Source organism: Artemia sp. Qi Xiang Cuo, chromosome 7, assembly GCF_049724085.1.
Source record: "Artemia sp. Qi Xiang Cuo chromosome 7, ASM4972408v1, whole genome shotgun sequence".
In the NCBI taxonomy this organism is placed as follows: Eukaryota; Metazoa; Arthropoda; class Branchiopoda; order Anostraca; family Artemiidae; genus Artemia; species Artemia sp. Qi Xiang Cuo.
Genome location: NC_142800.1, coordinates 25,153,996 through 25,174,131, shown reverse-complemented (window position 1 = coordinate 25,174,131; position 20,136 = coordinate 25,153,996). Strand labels below are relative to the sequence as shown.

General features: G+C 36.1%; 1 non-coding gene across 1 annotated transcript; it reads left to right on the top strand.

The window, feature by feature from the left end:
- The first annotated feature begins 19,121 nt into the window (after positions 1 to 19,121).
- LOC148950088 (U1 spliceosomal RNA) lies at positions 19,122 to 19,283 on the top strand. The gene has a single exon (XR_016142057.1). It is a non-coding gene; the product is annotated as a U1 spliceosomal RNA (small nuclear RNA).
- The last annotated feature ends 853 nt before the right edge of the window (positions 19,284 to 20,136 follow it).

Here is a 20,136-nt window from a genome sequence, read left to right as displayed (position 1 = left end):
GACAACGATGAAAGAATATAAGAATTCTGTCTGAATGGTCCTGAATCTACATTACAAATCATTTTAAAAAGCACTTTTCCCCCACTACCAAACGCAGTTCTTTCGTCCTGCGCTGTAAGGACTGGCTTGCCATTGGCTCACGTGGCCCAAGGACGTGAACCCTCGCCCAATAATACGTCTTAAATATTTTTGATGATTTAGGCGTTCAAACGGTTCTTATCGTTTAAACTTCCTTAGAAATATTGTGCGTAGCACCTTTCTTATTGCTCACTTTCTTAGCGAAATCCAAAGACTGCAGTTTCTTTTCTTTGCTGATTAAGGACTTTTTATTTTTGAAACTAGATTTAGCTTAATTATAGGAGTCAGAATTATCTTTAGAAAGAAGGAACTTTATTTTGGTATTTTAAATACATCGTGTTTTACTCCCGGTACACTGAACGGCATATTTTTTCTTTTTTTTGGCACTGGAACATCGTAGAGAGTTTTTCAATGGCTCATTTTAAAGGAAATTATTTGGGCTAAAAATCTTTTGTAGCTAAAATAAATTATCTTAAAAGAGAATAAAATTTTCCAAAACAAACTGCACTTTTGATGTCTTTTCATACTGCAGTCTTTTCAAAGATATTTGATTTTTGCACATAAATCATAATCGTATACCAGCGGTAAGATTTGAACCCACGCCTCCGAAGAGACGGGTGGCTAACACCAGCACCAGCACCAACCCTACTAGATAAATAATGAATCTCGTCATAGTCCAAGTTTCAGCGGTAGCTAGCAACCTAGTAATAGACCATCACTTCCAATGTTAAGAAATATATAAACCCATAAATACTATAAAATGAGTCAGATCAAAACAAAAAGTACATAATTAGAACCGCCTTGTCCGAAACCCCTGTATGGGAAACTTTCTGTTCGTTGGCTTGAACAACAAGGGATACATCTCGATAAGAATCTTCAGAGCAGCTTCAAAGGTCAGAGGATCGAAACCTAACCAAAGAACGCTAAACCTTACGCCCAGCGAAGTTTGATGAGATTTCGATCCAACCGGGACAAACGCCCAACGCACTTCCGCTGCGCTAAGCTGCTCATACTAAAGAATGTGATTTAAACAGTTTATGATGTAGTATACGGGAAATTTTTTCTAAATCCACAATTGTATAGTAAAGAACGAGCTCTAAGTGATGGTTGTACCTATAGCTGCAATCAAGTTAAAAGACAAACCGAAGCCCATTGTAACTAAAAGTTTAAAACATATTTTGAAAAATCATTATTGCAGTAGTTGGCACAACCTAGTAACCTTTCTGTAATTTGGCTTGAACAGCAAGGGAAATATATTGGCTTGAAAATCAAGAAAAGTGGCAGCTACTACAATATTCTGCCTAAACGGCATATTTTTTTTTCTTTCTTTTTCTGTCCACAGATAGCTTGGCACTGGAACATCGTAGAGAGTTGTTCAATGGCTCATTTTAAAGGAAATTAATTGGGTCAAAAATCTTTTGTAACTAAAATAAATTAATTCTAAAAGAGAATAAATTGTTCCACTAAAAACCGCATTTTTGATGTCTTTTCATACGGCAGTCTTTTCAAAGATATTTGATTTTTGCACATAAATCATAATCGTATACCAGCGGTAAGATTTGAACCCACGCCTCCGAAGAAACTGGTTTCTAACACCAGTACCTTGGACCACTTGGCCACACTGCCTCTCATAACTATATATGTGAATCCGGGTTGCAGCAGCAGCTAGCAACCTAGTAAGAGACGATCAGTCCAATGCTAAAAAAAATAGAGTTAGATCAAAATAAATAGTGCATCATTAGAACCGCCTTGTCCGAAACCCCTGTATAAGAAACTTTCTGTCCCTTGGATTGATTAGCAAGGGAAATACTTTGATAATCACAGAGAGCTGTTTAATAGCTCGTTTTAAAGGGAATTCCTATATCTAGTTTCTTTTGTAATTAAAAAAATTGCTTTTAAAACAGTATCACTTTTTACAAAAAAACTCCATCTTCGTGTACAAACTTGATGAATGACGTCATAATCGTAGGTTATTATTATATATGACTTAATAAGTGAATACAATATTTATACACGATTATCTTTCAACAAGATATCCGGGTTGCAGTGGCAGGTTGCAACCTAGTAAGAAGCGACCAAGTCCCATACTAAGAGATACAATAACCCATAACTCCTAAAAATAGTAGTAAGTAGTATGACGACACTAGACCCTTAAGGTCCAAACCGAAGGTGCTGATCTCTGTTTCATGGCCCTTCAGCCAGGAAGTGCGATGGGGGGCTGGGGGCCAGCCATCCTGTGCTTTCACACAACCTTCCGGCTTATCTTCCCCATATTTCTCCAGGTACCCATTTAGAGCTGGGTTGACTCTGGCTAAGCTTACAGAGTCATACCACTGACCCGCGTCCCAAACCAAATAACTGGCCATGCCAGAGGTCGAACCCGAGCACTTTGGACAAAGAATTCTCAACCCAGCGTACGTCCACTTAAAAGCAAAGGTATTTAAAAGATCAGGCTTATCGAGAAGTATGTTTAGTATTAAGAGCAGCTTCAGATGTTGGTGAATTGAAGCCTAACCGAAGCTCCCTTGGTTTTTGGCCTGGCAAGGTTTGATGAGGTTTCGATCCATCCATGTCTGGGTTAAATGCCCAGCGTGCATCCGCTGCGCCAAGCTGCTCTCAGATTCGAACCTCAGCATCTTCAATTCTATAGCCTCGGCTTCCTCCACTACACCTATACCATGTGGAATTGTCTCGTTACTATTTACGCTACGGCAACTAGAAAGTGGTAGATCCTACGCTATAAATAAAGCTTTACAAAATGCTTAATAAGAATCTTCATAGCAGCTTCAGGATTCGATGAGACTTCAACCCATCCTTCTCCGGGGCAAACGCCCAGCGCACTTCCGCTGCGCTAAGCTGCTCACAAAATTTATAATCAGGATTCACTTGTTACTGTATAGCGACTCGAAATTCTGCATCGACAGCATTTTTTCCCCCATTTTTTCTTTCTCCTCAGCTAACTGGGCACTGGAAAATCGTAGAGAGCTGTTTAATGGCTCATTCTAAAGGAAATTACTATAGCTAGTGCCTTTTGTAATTAAAAATGAAATGGTTTTTAAAATAGAGCAAATTTTCACAAAAAACTACATTTTCGTGTACAAGCTTGATGAATGTAAGCCAAACGTAATAAAATCAAGAAAAATATCAGAGCCGAGCAATCCAAATATCTGGGTTGCAGCGGTAGCTAGCAACCTAGTAAGAGACGATCACTTCCAATGTTAAGAAATATAAAAACCCATAACTCCTCAAAAAAGGTCAGATCAAAAACAAGATCACCATTAGAACCGCCTTGCCCGAAACCCCTGTATAGGAAACTTTCTGTCGTTTGGCTTGAACAGCAAGGGAAACATATTGGCTTGAAAATCAAGAAAAGTAGCGGCTAATACAACATTCTGCCTATACGGCATATTTTTTTCTTTCTTCTTTCTTTTCCACAGATAGGTTAGCTTTGAAACATCGTAGAGAGTTGTTCAATGGCTCATTTTAAAGGAAATTAATTGGGTTAAAAATCTTTTGTAACTAAAATAAATTATTTGTAAAAGAGAATAAATTTTTCCACTAAAAACTGCATTTTTTTATGTCTTTTCATACTGCAGTCTTTTCAAAAATATTTGATTTTTGTACATAAATCCGGGTTGCAGCGGTACCTAGAAACCTAGTAAGAGACGATCACTTCCAATGTTAAGAAATATAAAAACCCATAACTCCTAAAAAAAAGAGTCAGATCAAAACAAAAAGTACAGCATTAGAACCGCGTTGTCCGAAACCCCTGTATAGGAAACGTTCTGTCCCTTGGCTTGAACAGCAAGGGAAATATATTGGCTTGAAAATCAAGAAAACTGGCAGCTACTATTATATTCTGCCGAAACGGCATTTTTTTTCTTTCTTTTTCTTTGCCACAGATAGCTTGGCACTGGAACATCGTAGAGAGTTGTTCAATGGCTCATTTTAAAGGAAATTATTTGGGCTAACAATCTTTTGTAACTAAAATAAATTATTTCTAAAAGAGAATAAACTTTTCCACTACAAACTGCATTTTTGATGTCTTTTCATAATGCAGTGTTTTCAAAGATATTTGATTTTTGCACATAATTCATAATCGTATACCAGCGGTAAGATTTGAACCCACACCTCCGAAGAGACGGGGAGCTAACACCAGCACCTTTGACCACTCGGCCACGCTGCCTCTCATAACTATATATGTGAATCCGGGTTGCAGCAGTAGCTAGCAACCTAGTAAGAGATGATTAGTCCAATGCTAAGAAAAAAAAATAGAGTAAGATCAAAACAAAAGTACATCATTAGAACCACCTTGTCTGAAACCCTACTAGATAAATAATGAATGGCGTCATAGTCCAGATTGCAGCGGTAGCTAGCAACCTAGTAAGAGACGATCACTTCTAATGTTAAGAAATATATAAACCCATAACTACTAAAAAAAGTCAGATCAAAACAAAAAGTACACCATTAGAACCGCCTTGTCCGAAACCCTTGTAAAGGAATCTTTCTGTCCCTTGGCTTGAACAATGGAAATATCTTGATAAGAATCTTCAGAGCAGCTTCAGAGGTCGATGGATCGAAACCTAACTAAAGAACGCCAGACCTTAGGCCCAACGAGGTTCGATGAGATTTCGATCCATCCATCTCCGGGGCAAACGCCCAACGCACTTCCACTGCGCTAAGCTGTTCTTATTAAAGAATTAGATTTAAACAGTTTATGATATATCATACGGGAAAGTTTTTCTAAACCCACAATTGTATAGTAAAGAAAAAGCTCTAAATGATGGTTGTACCTATAGCTGCAATCAAGTAAAAGACAAACCGAAGCATATTTTAACTAAAAGTTTAAAATTTGTTTTGAAAAATCATAATTGCTGTAGTTGGCACAACCTAGTGAAATTTGAACCAGATTCCATAGTAACCAAAAAGTGAAAAAACACGTTTTTGAAAACAGTAATAAAGAATGAAATATAGGCCATAGTAACTGAAATGTTAAAATAAATCATCATATTTATTTTTTCTAAATCTACTATTTTATAGTGAAGAACAAGCTCTAAATGATGGTTGTAGCTATAGCTGCAATCAAGTAAAAGACAAACCGAAGCCCATTGTAACTAAAAGTTCAAAACATGTTTTGAAAAATCATTATTGCAGTAGCTGGCACAACCTAGTAACCTTTCTGTCATTTGGCTTGAACAGCAGGGGAAATGTATTGGCTTGAAAATCAAGAAAAGTGGCAGCTACTACAACATTCTGCCTAAACGGCATATTTTTTTTTCTTTCTTTTTCTTTTCCTCAGATAGCTTGGCACTGGAACCTCCTAGAGAGTTGTTCAATGGCTCATTTTAAAGGAAATTAATTGGGTTAAAAATCTTTTGTAACTGAAATAAAATATATCCAAAAGAGAATAAATTTTTCCACTAAAAACTGCATTTTTGATGTCTTTTCATACTGCAGTCTTTTCAAAGATATTTAATTTTTGTACATAAATCCGGGTTGCAGCGGTAGCTAGCAACCTAGTAAGCAAGGGACATTTATTGGCTTGAAAATCAAGAAAAGTGGCAGCTACTTCAACATTCTGCCTAAACGGCATATTTTTTTTCTTTCTTTTTCTTTTCCACAGATAGCTTGGCACTGGAACATCGTAGAGAGTTGTTCAATGGCTCATTTTAAAGGAAATTATTTGAGTTAAAAATCTTTTGTAACTAAAATAAATTATTTCTAAAACAGAATAAACTGTTCCACTAAAAACTGCATTTTTGATGTCTTTTCATACTGCAGTCTTTTCAAAGATATTTGATTTTTGAACATAAATCATAAGCGTATAGCAGCGGTAAGATTTGAACCCACGCCTCCGAAGAAAGTGGTGACTAACACCAGCACCTTGGACCACTCGGCCACACTGCCTCTCATAACGATTAATGTGAATCCGAGTTGCAGCAGTAGCTAGCAATCTAGTAAGAGACGATCAGTCCAATGCTAAAAATATAAGAAAAATAGAGTCAGATCAAAACAAAAGTACATCATTAGAACCACCTTGCCTGACCCTACTAGATAAATAATGAACGTCGTCATAGTTCAGGCTGCAGCGGTAGCTAGCAACCTAGTAAGAGACGATCACCTCCAATGTTAAGAAATATAAAAACCAATAACTCCTAAAAAAAAGAGTCAGATCAAAACAAAAAGTACACCATTAGAACCGCCTTGTCAGAAACCCCTGCATAGAAAACTTTCTGTCCCTTGGCTTGAACAGCAAGGGAAATATATGGCTTGAAAATCAAGAAAAGTGACATCTAGTACAACATTCTGCTTAAACGGAATATTGTTTTTTCTTTCTTTTTCTTTGCCACAGATAGCTTGGCACTGGAACATCGTAGAGAGTTGCTCAATGGCTCATTTTAAAGGAAATTATTTGGGCTGAAAATCTTTTGTAACTATAATAAATTATTGCTAAAAGAGAATAAAATTTTCCACTACAAACTGCATTTTTGATGTCTTTTCATTATGCAGTCTTTTCAAAGATATTTAATTTTTGCACATAAATCATAATCGTATACCAGCGGTAAGATTTGAACCCACGCCTCCGAAGATCACTCGGACCACTCGGCCACGCTGCCTCTCATAACTATGTATTTGAATCCGGGTTGCAGCAGTAGCTAGCAACCTAGTAAGAGACGATCAGTCCCATGCTAAGAAATAAAACAAAATAGAGTCAGATCAAAACAAAAGTACATCATTAGAACCACCTTGTCTGAAACTCTACTAGATAAATAATGAATGTCGTCATAGTCCAGGTTGCAGCGGTAGCTAGCAACCTAGTAAGAGACAATCACTTCCAATGTTAAGAAATATACAAACCCATAACTACTAAAAAAAGAGTTATAAAAATTGGCCGAATAGTGTGCATTATTCGGCTATTTCTGCTCCAGTTGCTCGTTTTTGTGACTAGTGGACATACTCGTCGATTACTAGGTTGCACCTACTGCTGTAACCACGATTATTTCAATATTTGAGTTATCGATCTTACGATTATTCCAAATATTGGACGTGATCGTCTATTAGTAGGTTGCGAGATACCGCTGCAACCCGGAAAACCGTTCGAACCTTATATTTCTAGTTTGAATTAAAACATTAAAACTTTTGCTCAAGCACCGTAAACGTTTTTGCAGCTTACATAATAACATTAGTGATTCTGAATTGAATGCTACCGCTACCGCTGCAATCCGGATCATGGTGTAATGGTTAGCACTTAGGACTTTATAGAGAACGAACTATAGCCTATAGTATCCGAAAGGTTTGTATGGGTATATGGAGTTGTTATTATAGTAAGAAAAGACATATCTTTTGAAGTCATCCAGGTTGCAGCAGTAGCTAGTAACCTAGTAAGAGGCGATCACTTCCAATGTTAAGAAATATAATAACTCATAAAAATAGAGTCAGATCAAAACAAACAGTACACCTTTAGAAGCACCTTGTCCAAAACCCCTGTATAAAAAACTTCCTGTCCTTTGGTTATAACAGAAAGGGAAATGTTGTATTAAAGGAGTAACTTTATCCCGTAACAATGGAAGTATTGACTATAGCCCAAAACAGTTGATTATATAAAATATCCATATGGTCATAGTTTTATTAGAATTATGACGTGAATAGAAAAACACTACGTTATGAAGTTACCTCTGATGACATTGATTATGACGTCATAGTTATGACGTAAATAGAAAACCGCTTCATTATGATGCTTCCTCTGATAAATTTACCTCTAAGGACATTGGTTATGACGTCATGATTATAATATAACATTCCGTAAGAATAAAAAGCTGAAACAATAATATGGTTCCATCCAAGCAAGCTATTCGTAAGTTAAAAGAAAGGAAGTATTAGACAAAACAACAGAGATAACATCCTGAAAAAAGAAAAGCAAAGGTATTTAATAGACCAGGCGTATCGAGAAATATGTTTATTATCAAGAACAGCTTCAGAGGTTGGTGAATCGAAACCTAAACCAAACCAAAACGCACCAGGTCTTTGGCCCACCGAGGTTCTATTAGGTTTCGATCCATCCACCTCTAAGTTAAATACCCAGCACAGATCCGCTGTGCCAAGCTGCTCTCATCAGTAGGTGTGATCAAAATGCTTTATGATGTATTTGAGTATAAGCAATGAATTTCTAGCACACAAAGAAAAATTAAAAAATTTAAGTTCAGTTCAGAATCGCTAATGTTATTATGTAAAAGGCAAAAATATTTACGGTGCTTGAGCAAACATTTTAATGTTTTAGTTAAAATTACACTGAAAGACGATCATTGGAATAGCTACTTGATTGTTTGAGGTTCGTCTCTTACTATTTCAAAGCGAAAAAGCCGTAGGCTTTTTCCTGTTTGTAATCAGTTTATTATCCGGGTCTGCAGTGGTAGCTAGCTACTTACATAAAGGACTTATATAGTTCATCATAATGCGGGTTGCAGCGGTAGCTAGCAACCTAGTAAGAGACGATCACGTCCAATGTTAAGAAATATAAAAACCCATAGCTCCTAAAAAAGGAGTCACATCATAACAAAAAGTACACCATTAGAACCGCCTTGTCCGAAACCCCTATGTAAGAAACTTTCTGTCATTTGGCTTGAACAGCAAGGGAAATATATTGGCTTGAAAATCAAGAAAAATGACTTTATCCACGTTATTCTCCACAAACGGCATATTTTTTTCTTTCTCTTTTTTCTTTCTTTTCCACAGACAGCATGGCACTGGAACATCGTAAAGAGTTGTTCAATAGCTCATTTTAAAGGAAATTAATTGGGTTACAAATATTAAGTAACTAAAATAAATTATCTCTAAAAGAGAATAAATTTTTCCACCAAAAACTGCATTTTTGATTTCTTTTTATGCTGCAGTCTTTTCAAAGATATTTGATTTTTGTACATAAATCAAAATCGTATATACCTATTTACCAGCGGTAAGACTTGAGCCCACGCCTCCGAAGAGACTGGTGGCTAACACCAGTGCCTTGGACCACTCGGCCAGGCTGCCTCTCATAAATATATATGTGAATCCGGGTTGCAGCAGTAGCTAGCAACCTAGTAAGAGAAGATCAGTCCAATGATAAGAAATATAAAAACCCAGAACTCCTAAAAATAGAGTCAGATCAAAACAAAAGTACATCATTAGAACCACCTCGTCTGAAACCCTACTAGATAAATAATGAATGTCGTCATAATTTTATTAGAGCTATGACTTGAATAGAAATACACGACATGAAGTTGTTGTTTCTGAAGACGTCATGAAATAATATCATAACGCCATGACGTCATGAAATAAAATCATTACGCCATGCCTTCATAATTGTAGCGATATAAACTTTTATTGGGCACAGGGCTTAATTGTGGTCATAAATATTGACCGCGTCAAATGTAATATTATGCTTAAAAGCTGTGAACTTACACCTTATAAGTTCTCCTATAGCGCCACTTATGGCACTAATTACTGTGTCATATGTAATATTATGATTTAAAGCGGTGTACCGATCGCGCTAGTTCTTCTGGGGTGATTTTTCTTAGGCTACTTAATAGGCCAGGCAAGCTACAAAAATAATGAGAAAGTTGAGTTTATGATCGCGCCACAGCAATGGGGAGTAAAGTAAATTTATGACCGCGCCACCCTCAATTATTGAGAGAAAATATAATGTGTAGCCATATAAATGTAACCTCTTTTCCTCGAGCTATCTGGAGATCAGATTCCTGGGAACGTACCTTGGAGATATGCGAACTAATTACCTGTCGTGTGGCTAGATACAGACATGTAAAACAAAATAAACACAAATAGAAGAGCAATAGATTTATTGTAACTTACATTTTGGTGTACAACAGGGCTCACTTCAATTGACGGCAAATAATAACCAAGTCTCTATAATCGCAATGCCTGAATGCCAATATAATTCTGTCCATAATAATAATGACAGCACGAAAAACACTTTTCTTCACTATATATCCTAAGTCCTGATCATGTGCCGTGGGAGCTACCCCACGATTGGCCTAAGTCCTGAGGCGGGCCAAACCCTCCGTCCAATAATCTGTCTGGAATTGAAGTTTGGATTTGGAACAGGTCGACATCAAACTATAGTCACTCCTTTAACATATTGTCTTTAACTTGTGGGAGGGGTAAATTATCACTAAGGGGTTAGTCACTGGGGTTAATTTTGGTTTCTGTAATTCAATGGTTGGTTTCCAGGTCCATTTTTCAGAAATTATCTCGTAATATTATAGGATAACAGAGATATGAACTTTCCACACAGAGGGGATAGGATGGATTCCGAGAGATGGTCGAAAGGGTTTCGACGCGTTAATCCGCGTCATATAAATAATTTTCGGGATCATCAAATATCCTAACTATACAGTCAAATGGTTCATGTGTCCATAAGGATTATCACGGGCGATATTTAGATACTTATATCTTGTACTGGTCGAGGGGGTTCTCAGGATTTATATGATTATATAGTTCGATAATGCACTGGATACTGAGATTCAAATATAATATTAACTGATACTTAATATGGTTCATGGTCGAGGAAACAACGATTAAAAAGGTAACTGTAATTTTCGTAGACGAAGCTGGGATGAAAATTGGCTGGAGTCTATGGTGAGTACTCTTCGTTGGTTGAGGTATGATGAAAATAGATGCTACTAGGCTGTATCTGCACTGGACAACTCATTGTAATGATCGATATCCAATATGTCAATCCACTTCCTGTAATAAAAATAACGAGGCAGAATCACACGTTCTTTAAAATCGAGTAGTCTTAATACATAATAAACAAAAATCACATTGTTGCTGTAAATAAGGTCTCTTATTATTTTCGTTAGTATACTTTAATACACACATTTCTCTTTAGTTTCCTTCGGCACTTATTTAATACTATGTTAGATTTAAAATAACCATTTAACATAATTTACGCTACATTATTAAGTTTGAGGTCTAATTTTACAACATATTTCATGCCTGCATTGTTCACGAACGTCCGTGCTGTTTAAGAAACGCATGTTGCAGCGTCATAACCACACGGTTTTACTTTAACAACCTTACAATGAGGGAACAAGACATAGCAAGGACGAGTGGAGACCTCAATACCCACTCGTTTGCTGATGTCTTCCCTTTTTCTTGGCTTAGACGTTCTCATGGGGTTCCGGGTTTAACCTCTGCATTTCAGCCGTTTCCAAGTGTTCTTCTCTTGGTTTTTGCCTTCTTAGTCTCAGGATTTTTCCGTAATTACAAGTCAATAGGGTTCTTATGGTCAGGGAAGTCGCGAATACGAAACATACGGCCAGTAGCATGTTCCACCAGAAATTGGTTGAGAACAATCCGTATCTATTATCCACATACGTTAATCTCTGGTCTTCATTTGTAAATAGGGGAATCTGGGAATCTAATGCTTCTCTCATTTTTGTAAGCTTTAATATCCCTTTATTTTTTTTATTTTGGACCATATTGAGGTTTTCATTTCTTCATTTTCTATATTGGGAATAGTGTACGACAGGTTAATTGCCTTGAAATTGATTATTTTGGGACTTATTATCTTTGTGCTCGCAGTAATTAACGGCGTTCGAACAGTTGACTCTCTAGTTACAAGTCGACATCCTTGTTTTATGGTTATCGTGACCACATCTTGTAACAGTAATTCTTTTTTGTAACTTGGGTCTATTCTTTCTGTACTATTGTAACAAGACATAGTTACAACAGTTTCTCTTGGAACAGAAAATAACCAAAGATCATTTCTAAGTTGTATGAATATTTCTCGCTTAGTACTTCCTATCACGGTTTCTTTCAGTTAGACTGGATGCATCGTACTGGAATGATACGGGTAGACTTTTTATATTAAAGGAAATTATTCGAATTAATTATATGCAACTTTTTAATTAGAATTTGTTTTCGGGAACTGATACATGTTGAACAGACGGTATCAGACGGTTTTGTTTCATGCGAAGCCATGATATACGTTGAACGATATTTTTCTTTAGCATTTCTTATAATTGTATAATTTTTAATTGTAAATTAAAAGTATTTAAATTATTATTCCTTTATGACGCCTTTCGATTAAAGTCTTTTAATCTATGCTGATTAAGTGTAATTTCATCTATCGAGCCTTTTAACCGTCCTACCCGATTGTGTTGTTACTTTCTCCTTGACTTCTTACAGTTGTTTCTTTTTCGGTTTTTCTAGCGAAATAAGATAAAACTTTTTGTATTGTTTTTTTCAAAAATTCTTCCCTTTTAATTCTGTCTCCTTCGCGTGTGCGGCCGCTGAAGTCGGTTTTGATTTCCCTATTTCTTTAACTACTATATGGTCTGATTCACCGTCAGACTCTTCGGAACTGGTTTCCGATGATTCTGTATTATAAATTTTAGAGGTTGCACTTTGCGTTTTTGAGGTATCACCTCCCCTTCCTTCGTAAATTTCTACTCCTCTGGAAGTAGAAGGTTTATTCTCTAAATCCTCGCCTTGAGTTTTCAACTCGGGAGATTTGAAAAATTCTTGAGAGCTTTGAGAGGAATCAAGAGTTTTTGCGGGGTTCCTCCACTGTTTAAATGCCATGTCTTCAGGGGGATGGGGCATTCTTTGCACTAGTGTTTCCCTCCATGAAGTCCATTGATTAGGTTTGACCTTGGAGACAGTTATATCATGATATTGTCCTTGCTGGTCATCCTTGGGAGTTTTATTCTTAGATAATGTATTTTGACTCGTTTTTATGTGAAAATTTATTAAATCCATAGCTTCCCGCAGATTTGTTTTAGTCTAATCTTTGGGAGGAGTTTTCTTTACAGTAATACCGGGGGTTTATACAGCTCTGCTAAATTCTTCCTGCAATGACAGGGGCCTTTCTATTGGTTTTGCAGGGGAAACCATATCGTCTGGAAATCTTTTGGGGGGACAAGGGGTCGAAATTCTATCAGGGAAAAATTGGGTATTTGGAGATATCGTATAATCTAATTCTCCTGCGCTCTTCGATGATGAGCTTTTTGGATCTTTTGGCGTTTTTATTCTTACTGATATTAGGGATTTTTTCTTTGGAATAACTAGATTTTTCATAGCTAAAAATTGTTCGAAGTTTTCCTCATCGCTCTCATTCTCGAAATAGTTTTGCTTGAAATTAAAGGGTTTTAGCTCTGCCAATCTTGATTTGGGGGCTCATTTTCTGCATCTGACGAATCATTAGAGGAGGGACGTGATATCTATCTCTCTGTAAATTTGGCTCTTTTTATCCGGCTAACATGTGCCTTGTATGTTCTTCCGCTATCGGGGTTCTCCATTTTAAAAGTATAATCGTTATCGTACTTTTTGACTATTCTGTAAGGTCCAGAATATTTGTTGGAAAGTTTTTTGCCTTCCATTTTTGCCTCGTTCTTTAGGTATACGCAATCTCCTATCTTAAAACCTATGTTCCCCTTGACTTTGGTTTGGTTTCTTAGCTCTTGGTTTATTTTACATTTTTCCAACTCTTGCCTGACTATTTTGTAAGTTTTCCTCATCCTATTTTTGAATTCTTGTTCGTAATCCTCCGAGTTATTATAATACTGCCGAGATTCAATAATCTCATCATACGGGGTTCCAAAATCACGACCAAAGAGTAAATAAAGTGGATTGTCTTTAGTTGTTTCTGAATGAGCAGTATTGATTACGTTTGTTAAATAAGGTAAGAATTGATCCCAATCGTTCCTATTGTCTTTTGTATAAATGCTTAATACGTCCGAAAATATTGTATGCCTATTTTCTATTTTACCATTAGCTTGTGGGTGGTACGGAGATGTCACCATTTTCTCTATGTTAAGGAAACTCATTAAATCTTTTGTTACCTTTGAAACAAAATTGCTTCCGTTGTCACTTAAAACCTTATTTGGAATGCCAAATTTTAAAAATAATTTCGCCAACGCCTTACTTGTGGCGTAAGCGCTTTGATTTTTTAATGCTTTTGCAAAAGTAAATCCGGAAAAATGGTCTATAACTGAAAGAATACAAGTATGACCTCTGTTGGAAACAGACAAGCCTCCGCTGGTTCCATATAAGTCAAATGAGACAATATCGAAGGGTATACTTTGCTACTGGGACCCTTCCCACTGGAGGATTAGGATAAGCTTGGGGGTTGTTTCTTAAGTTACACGCTGTGCATGTACTCACAAATTCTTTAAGTTTTGTTATTCCTGACGGCACTTAAAAATATTGTTTAAATTTATGGAAAGTTTTTGTTGCTCCTAAGTGTCAACCTATGTCTGAATGAAAATATTTGAAGGCAGTTATTATTAAGTTTTGTGTTAATACAAGTCTAACTGAGGTTTGGTTTCTTTTTTTCTCAGCAGTCACAATTCTACATAGTATTTCTTCATCAAGATCATAGTAAAAATGGTCTATCTCTTTTCTAAGAGTTTTTAATTTATCCGGTAACGCATCATCATTCACAAAATAATTAATAAGTACTGAACACATCTCGTCCTTTTTTTGCTTTCTTTTTATATTTTCTAAAGACAGGGTACAATGGTTAACCTTATTTTCCTTTACTGTGTCTTTGACTTTGTTTTTCTTACATTTATGTTTACTCTTAGCATTGATAGTGTTAACTTCATTTTCCTCAGTTTCCGACGGCATATTTTCTGGGTATCTACTCAAAAAGTCGCAAGTTGCATTTTGTTTACCTTTTAAATATTCAAATTCGTAATCTAGGTCTCAGATTTTCATAATCCATCTAGCTAGAATGCCCGTGGGGTTTTTAAATGTACGCAGGTACTGCAAGCTCTTATGGTCTGATCGTAGCATAAAATTTCTACCAATTAAATAGTGTCTAAATTTGTCCAAGTGGTGGATTATAGATAATAATTCTAAGTTTGTGGTGGAATAACTACTTTCGCCTTTTGATAAAGTTCTACTCGAATAGCATATAACTTTTCTATTTGTTTTTGTTTAGGCATTCCCTCTAGAGGATTAGGGTTTTCTACCGGGATTATTTGCGAAAGAATAGCGCCAATGCCCTTTGAACTAGCTTCGGTTCTGACCACAAATTGTCCGTTTTCTAAATTAGGCAGTGATAATATTGGTTCAGAAGTGAGTGCCTTTTTGAGACAGTCTAGGGAAGTTTGAGCTTCCTGGGACCAGATAACATTTTGGGAGGTCCCTTTAGTTATGTCCATGTGGACCTTCACAAGTTGGGTGTAACTGCACGCGAATTTCCTAAAGAAACCAGTAAGGCCAAAAATTCTTTTTAATTCTTTCTTAGTTTTAGGGGGTTTAAGGTTTGTAACATATTTTATGTTCTCAGGGTCTGGGTATATCTCTCCTTGTGTCACTACTACTCCTAAAAATTTAATTTTAGGTTGAAATAAATTTACTTTTTCAGGAGGGCATTTTAAATTGCCCTGTATGAATTTCTCGAACACCTTAGCTAATGTTGCTAAGTGTTGTTCAGTGTTTTCTCCCACGCATATGACATCATCAACAAAATGAATGATATTTTTAATCCTCTTAATAGATGCAATAAGGGTCTACATAGTGCGCTTGAATTTGTCTTGAGTCCAAAAGGTACTCTTAAATATTCATAGGTACCACATTCAGTTGTTGAAAATGCAGTTTTGTGGACATCTTTTTCGGCTATTTTAAATTGGTGGTAGCCTTGGGTAAGGTCCAAAGAAGTAAAGATTTTATTTTTGCTAGAAATAGAGTCAAGAATTTCATCTATTCTTGGTAGGTGCTGCGTCCAAGGTGCTGGTGTTGGCCACCAGTCTCTTCAGAGGCGTGGGTTCAAATCTTACCGCTAGTATACGATTATGATTTATTACAAAAAAAAATCGAATATCTTTGAAAAGACTGCAGTATGAAAAGACATCAAAAATGCAGTTTTTAGTGAAAAAATTTATTATCTCTTATAAATAACTTATTTTAGTTACAAAAGATTTTTAACCCAATTAATTTCCTTTAAAATGAGCCATTGAACAACTCTCTACGATGTTCCAGTGCCAAGCTACTGGGTTCTGACTCCATTTTTAGGAGCTATGGGTTTTTATATTTTGTTAACATCGGACGTGATTGTCTCTTACTAGGTTGCTAGCTACCGCTGCAACCCGGATGATGGGTCAAGCCCACCCGGGGTCGATTTCTTTTGTTTGATATTCAGCTATCAATAAATCATGTTTATAGTATCGATCCTTGCAAGTAGTTATTGGCTTTTTTAATATCAGCTTTTGTAAACTATATAAAATTAAAAAAAAAAATTCAGCCCCTTTTCAGTGAAAATGCCACGAATTTTTTTTTGAATCCAAGACGGGGAATGCAGAAAACGTCTTATAGAAAAAATAAACTTCCCAGATTAAAGCCACTGGTATTCATTTATGATATCCGGGTTGCAGCGGTAGCTGGCAGCCTAGTAAGAGATGATCACGTCCCATGCTAAGAAATACAATAGCCCATAATTTCTAAAACTATTGCCGGGTAGAAACACAAAGTACACTATTAGAACTGCCTTGTTTTAAACTTTTATATAGGAAATTTACAGTCTCTTGGCTTGAACAACAAAGAAAATATGCTTGCTTGAAAAACAAAAAAAGTGGCTTCACCTACGATATTCGAAATCGATTGGCATCTTTTTTTTGTTTTTTCCTCGTCGATTTCGAATATCGTATACGGGAAAAAATTTCCCGTATAATAAATCATAAACTGTTTAAATAAAATCCTTTAGTGTGATTAGCTTAACGCAGCGGAAGTGCGTTGGACGTTTGCACCGGAGATGGATGGATCGAAATCTCATCAAACCTCGCTGGGCCTAAGGTCTAGCGTTCTTTGGTTAGGTTTTGATCCACCGAAATCTTGGCCATAGTAACTGAAATGTTAAAATAAATCATCATATTTATTTTTGCTAAATCCACAACTTTATAGTAAAGAACAAGCTCTAAATGATGGTTGTAGCTAAATCAAGTAAAAGACAAACCGAAGCCCATTGTAACTAAAAGTTCAAAACATGTTTTGGAAAATCATTATTGCAGTAGTTGGCACAACCTAGTAACCTTTCTGTCATTTGGCTAGAACAGCAAGGAAAATATATTGGCTTGAAAATCAAGAAAAGTGGCGGCTACTGAAACATTCCACCTAAACGGTATATTTTTTTTCTTTCTTCATTCTTTTCCACAGATAGCTTTGCACTGGAACATCGTACAGAGTTGTTCAATAGCTCATTTTAAAGAAATTAATTGGGTTAAAAATCTTTTGTAACTAAAATAAATTATTTCTAAAAGAGAATAAATTTTTCCATTAAAACTGCAGTTTTTATGTCTTTTCATACTGCAGTCTTTTCAAAGATGTTTGATTTTTGTACATAAATCCGGGTTGCAGCGGTAGCTAGCAATGTAGTAAGAGGCGATCAAGTCCAATGTTAAGAAATATAAAAACCCATAACTCCTAAAAAAAGAGTCAGTTCAAAACAAAAAGTACACCATTAGAACCGCTGTGCTAAGCTGCTCACAGTTTAGAATGAGCCATTAAACCGCTCTCTACGATTTTCCCGTGCCCAGTTAGCTGAGGAGAAAGAAAAAATGGGGGGGGGAAATGCTGTCGATTCAGAATATCGCAGTTAAAGGAAATTTTCTTGTTTTTAAAGCCAACATATTTTCTTTGTCGTTTAAGCCAAGAGACTGTAAGTTTCCTTTGTAAGAGTTTCAAAAAGGCAGTTCTAATACTGTACTTTGTGATTCGATCTGACTCTATTTTTAGGAGTTATGGGTTATTGTATCTTTTAATATGGGACATTCTCGCTTCTTACTTGGTTGCTACCTGCCGCTACAACCCGGATATCTTGTTGAAAGATAATCGTGTATAAATATTGTATTCACTTATTACGTCATATATAATAATAACCTACGATTATGACATCATTCATCAGGTTTGTACACGAAGATGCAGTTTATTGTTTGTAAAAAAGGATACTGTTTCAAAAGCAATTTTTTTAATTACAAAAGAAAATATATATAGCAATTCTCTTTAAAACGAGCTATTAAACAGCTCTCTGTGATTTTGCCAGTGCCGAGATAGATGAGAGGAAAAAACAAAAAAAGATGCCGTCGATTTCGAATATCGTAGGTCAAGCCACTTTTTTTGTTTTTCAAGCAAGCATATTTTCTTTGTTGTTCAAGCCTAGAGACTGTAAATTTCCTATATAAAAGTTTAAAACAAGGCAGTTCTAATAGTGTACTTTGTGCTTCTACCCGACATTATTTTAAGGAATTATGGGCTATTGTATTTCTTAGCATGGGACGTGATCATCTCTTACTAGGCTGCTAGCTACCGCTGCAACCCGGATATCATAAATGAATACCAGTGGCTTTAATCTGGGAAGTTGGTTTCTTCTATAAGACGTTTTCTGCATTTCCCGTCTTGGATTCAAAAAAAATTCGTGGTATTTTCATTGAAAAGGGGCTGATTTTTTTTTTTTTTTGAAATTTTATATAGTTTACAAAAGTTGATGGTAAAAAAGCCAATAACTACTTGCCATAATTAAAGTGCCCAAGCTGGATTAAAGTCCCCATGCTTTTTTTTTGGAAACAGTCCGTAATTATTAACTACTGAAATTTAAATTCAACTAAGATTCGGTAGAACTACTAAAGCGATTGTTTTTGGCCTTAGACGGCTTGGTTCTGAGGTGAGTTGCTAGCAGTAGTATTAGTAATGACTAAAGCCCCCTTTGGTTGTTAATGAGAAAATAATTAACATAATCAGTAGAACGGCCACTGGGCTCTCAGATATTAAAGTTTCGACTATTTAGTCAAATTGTTAAGAGATTGAGAAATCCCTGATTTTCTTTTCTCAAAAAGGTAAATTTGTATTCAAACGATTGAAACGTTTGCCTATAAAAAGAAATGGTAAATTGCTAGTTTCAAGAATAATTTAGAGACTTGATTCATTGATGTGAAAAATTTATGTACACGTGCATCTTTTTTTTTAATTGGACCTTCTGAGTGGCATTCAAAGCAGCCAGATTTATGTCGAAAGATATTAGTAAAATGTTAGATTTTTATCTAATCCTACTTACCTGGCTGAGAAGCTGCCTAGATCATAAAGGAGGCGCTCCTAGGGTGAGGCCTTTCCATTGCACGTTGGAATGGTTGACCCCTGTGATTACCCCAAATGGGGGTAACTTAAAAGCGTAATTTTTGCAGTGGGGGCTTCGTTCTCGTGGACCCCTTTCCACACAGTGAAAAGTATTTTCATTCTGGCCCCTTTTATTTGTCACACATTTTGAATTTGAAAGGAAAAAGTAGAGAATTTGATGTTGTTCAAGACAATAACGAGACATGTCAAATTCATCATTGGGCCCTTTTGAAAAGAGTAGATTGTTTCGGCTCTAGTTCGTCTTTCACTAGGTTGTGGCAACTACTGCAATAATGATTTTTCAAAACATGTTTTAAACTTTTAGTTAGTATGGACTTCGGTTTGTCTTTTACTTGATTGCATATACAGCTACAACCATCATTTAGAGCTTGTTCTTTACTATAAAATTGTGAATTTAGCAAAGCTTTAGCGCATAATACATCATAAACCGTTTTAATCACATTCTCTAACGTGAGCAGCTTAGCGCAGTGGAAGTGCGCTGGGTGTTTGCACCGGAGAAGGATGGATTGAAATCTCATCGAGCCCTCGTCGCTATCTTGGAAGTGTTTCATTAAACATACAACATTTCGTTTGGATATTACTATGAAGTTTTACCAGAGCATTTTTAGTCGACTTTTCAACAACATCCACTCTTTTAAAGAGAATTTTAATCTGTAATTTTGAATATTTTTGTAATCCTGGTAAAACATTCGTGAAATATTTCTCAATTTAGAAAGATCAGCCTGCATTTTTGCCATCTTCTTGGACTTCTGAATGTAAACTTTTTTTTCGTCTTTATGCGCTCTTTGGTACAGCCTCGTAGAGGATCTGATTTTTTCATTATAGCTTTTGTCACCCCAGTAGCTACCCATTATTCTGGTAACAAATTTTTCTTATATTTGTTTTGGTAATCTTCATCATTGTGATAACACTCCTTGCTGTTTTGTT